This window comes from Antechinus flavipes, chromosome 6, assembly GCF_016432865.1.
Source record: "Antechinus flavipes isolate AdamAnt ecotype Samford, QLD, Australia chromosome 6, AdamAnt_v2, whole genome shotgun sequence".
Taxonomy (NCBI): Eukaryota; Metazoa; Chordata; class Mammalia; order Dasyuromorphia; family Dasyuridae; genus Antechinus; species Antechinus flavipes.
The window spans coordinates 15094755-15098418 of NC_067403.1; positions in this window are offsets into that span (position 1 = coordinate 15094755).

The window sequence follows — 3664 nt, forward strand, 5'->3', positions numbered from 1 at the left end:
TAGGTAAAGCAAATATTGTTGCCCATTGTTGAGTTAAGATTGTGGAGGCTCAGAGAGGGCAGTGGCTCGCCTCTGATCACACAGTTGAGCATCAGGACTGGGTCTTCTGACTGGCAGAATCACACCCTGACTGCAGGGTCTCAAAATGCTTGGGAAATCAAGGCTGGGGGGCCCTGGGCCCCCGTCTCCCACTGGGCTCTTCCTAACAGAGCCGCAAAACCTCTCACTTCCACCTTGACAGTCGCCAGAGACAAACCGAAAGGACCTCGGCTTAATGTCTCATCGGAAGGATATTATGCTATGCCGGCCTCATCATTCAAAGCAGGAAAGGCCTTTGTCATGGTCAAATGGCTTTAATGTGTTTTGAATGCTACATAAATTCAAACTTGATGGCTCATTTATTTGTTGGATTGAAGTTTTATACAATAAACTAAGCCTTGGTATTTACTAATAACTTGTGCGTTGCCCTTTGTTTGTTTAAAAGGGCCAGCAGGCGGGCAAGTCGACTGGGTCCCTGGGAGGCCCGTGTGGCGGTTCGAGGCTGGCGATTGCGGGGACATCTTCTGGATGGGTCAGACGGGTAATGAGGGTATTGGCGGGGGGGACGTGTGTGCAGGGGGGAGGCTTTCACAAAGTTTGCTTTGTTCCAAACCTCATTTCCCAGATTGCCACCAGAGCCACTTAGAGATGCCGCATAGCTCAGTGAACTAGGAATCGGGAATTTTGACTGATATCGCTGGCTTGCCTAATGAGTTGTGGAATAACCTTGGGTAAATTGTTCGCCCTACCTGTGTCTTACTGTCTTTGTCTGTAAAGGGAGCAGAAAATAAAATTCTACCTGTCCTTCAAAGCTCAACTCCAATCCCACCGCCTCCTTGAAGTTCTCCCTCGCCACCCAACCCACAGTGGTCCTTGGTTCCCCGGTAGTGTTTAATGTCTCCCTGTATTCTGCAATCTGTAACCTTCCATCTGGCTAACAACCAGATCCCTGGTTCTTTTGGCCCCAGCATCCCGGCTTGACGGTTTCTGCTCCCCCCGGATGCAGAGATGCTTTCAGATTTTCTAAAATGAGAATCACAGGGTTAACTAGGAGAAAAGTCTTTATCTAATCACTCTGGTTGAATAAGAAGTAGTATTTCCTTAAAGTGGGCTCCCATCATGCTAGCTTAATAAGTCTCTGGGTTGGTGATTGTGTACACACAAAGCTCCTAATGAATAAGCATCCACAAAGTCAGAAAGGTCATCTCATTTTACTTTGTTCTTCCTCTCCTTTTTGTCCCTTGAAATAGGCAGACCTTGCAGTACTCTTTTCCTATTCTACAATTTCAGTTTAGCCTTCCTTCATTATTGCACAAAAGCAACAGAAGAGACTTTTTTAAGTGTATTTTTTTCTAATAAAATTATAAAACAAGAAAAAAATGGAGGTAAGAGGTATGACGATTGATGGAAAAACTTGCCATCATACAGAGAGAGAGAGAGAGAGAGAGACAGACAGACAGACAGACACAAAAAAATGGGCTTTTAATTTCTTTCCACATTTTTCCCCCAGGGAGAATTTTTCTGAAAAGTAGAAATTTTTGTATCATGAAACATGTTTTTAGAATGATGAATAAAGCATTCAAGATTAAGTGTTCAAATAATGCTGCCCAGCCTTTCCTTCCCTAAAATGATTTCTAAAAATGATTCACTGGGAAGATACTTTTATGTAAAATTGCCTATAGGATTCACTGCTTTCCCAGGAATCAGAAAGTGCACATTTGTCGTATTCCTTACCAAATGGCCCTGATAAAAACCAATTGATTTTGAGACTTTAAGTACAGAAAAAAGTAGCGTGAAAGACTTCACTAGGAAATAGGAAGAATTTTGTTGTTATCCAAGTTCCATCACAGTGGCTCTATCGAAACCAAGACAAATGTGGGATGATAACATGGCTCCTCAATTTGATTATGTTCTAAAGCTAGCAGCAAATTTGTCGGAAAGCTACTTTGAAACTTTGCAGAATCCAGAACATTAGTGAGATGTTTAGTTCCAGCAGAGGGTCTAGAATTCTGTCAATTATAAGAGGCCCTGGAAAGAGCTCTGGATTTCTAACCAAAAAAGACCTGGTATTCAAAATACCAGCTCTGTGTGAGCTTCTTTGGGCAAATCATTTCTCTCTGGACCACTAGTTTCCTCATCTGTTACTAAGGTTCCTTCTACTTCTAAATCCTAAGACCCATAATCGTATATGCAGAATTGATATAGATTATATGAATATAATTAACAAGCATTTATTTTCTTGCTCTCGCTCTTCCTCTCTACATTGCTTCTTCTACTGCCCGCCCCCTCACATTGAGAAAGAGGGGGGAGAAGAAAAATCAGTAGTTTGGAATAATAGAGGGGATTTGATTGCTAGTTAGAAATAAGGGAAGCACAGTAGGCATTAATGGGAACAGGGTGGAGATATGGCCATTGGTTGCTCGGCAATACCAGAAGCATTTTTATTTGAGTCAGGACAAGGAAAGGAGTTAGTAAAGGCTTATGGGCCAGTTGTATGGTTAGGATGACCAAGAATTCAAGGCACCGTGGCCATTGCTACCCCATTAGCATCATGGGATAATCTGAGGTGGATGTGAGCGAGAACAGGACAGACTCCTCAACTGAAAGATGGTGGGATAATGTAAGAACATCATTTTTCTATCCAGTTTACAAAACAGAGATCCCTAGTTGAATAAAGTATTGTATATACACCCAGGAAGACCACAAAGATGAAGAATAAGGGTCATGAGAAGTTAATGAAATGGATGCTATTTTGTATGAAGAATAACTTAATAATAATAATAAATTATAATTAAGAATAACTTGGAGTCCAATAATGTGAAGAGAAATCTTAAAAGGGATGATGATGTGCTACTTGCTACCTCTGCCGAGCGCAGAACAAGGGGACAAGGACGTCATAGCATTGCCAGTGGAAGGGGCCAGCTCATGGTATTTCCTTTCCTGGAGGACTCTGGATATAGGATAGTCCTTCCAGAAAGCATCAAAGTGGATTAGGGGAGGGAATGGCCCAATTCACAGGATTTAACTACTTGCCAAATATATATGTAAATCATAGAAATTAAGAGCTGAAAGGGATTTTGAGATCAACTAATCCCATAATTGGGCAACTAGGTAGCACAGTAGAGTGCTGGGCCAAGGTCAATAAGACTCATCTTTTCGAATTCAAATCCAGCCTTAGAAACTTACTGTAGGATCCCATTTGCCTCAGTTTCCTTGTAATCAAATGACCTGGAGAAGGAAATGGCAAACCACTCCAGAATCTTTGCCAATAACACCTCAAATGGGGTCACAAGGAATCAAATAACAAAAAAGCCCATAATTTCATTTTACATAGAAACACTCTAGGAATCTGGGTTCAGATTCTGACTCGGACCTTTGACTTCCCTGTGTCTCAGATTCCTCATCTGCCTGATTCTATCATCTTGCCAAATGAAGGGGTCAGACTAGAAGGTCTGTGAGGTTCCCTTCTAATTTTAAATCTACGAGTCAATGTATATCTCCAGGATCTAGCATAGTGCTTGGTATTTAATAAATGCTTGCTTATTTGATCCAAATGGTACTATGGATACATACACATATGCCCCTACCCCCATACAAATAGCAGCTCCTTATATCAATGTCATTT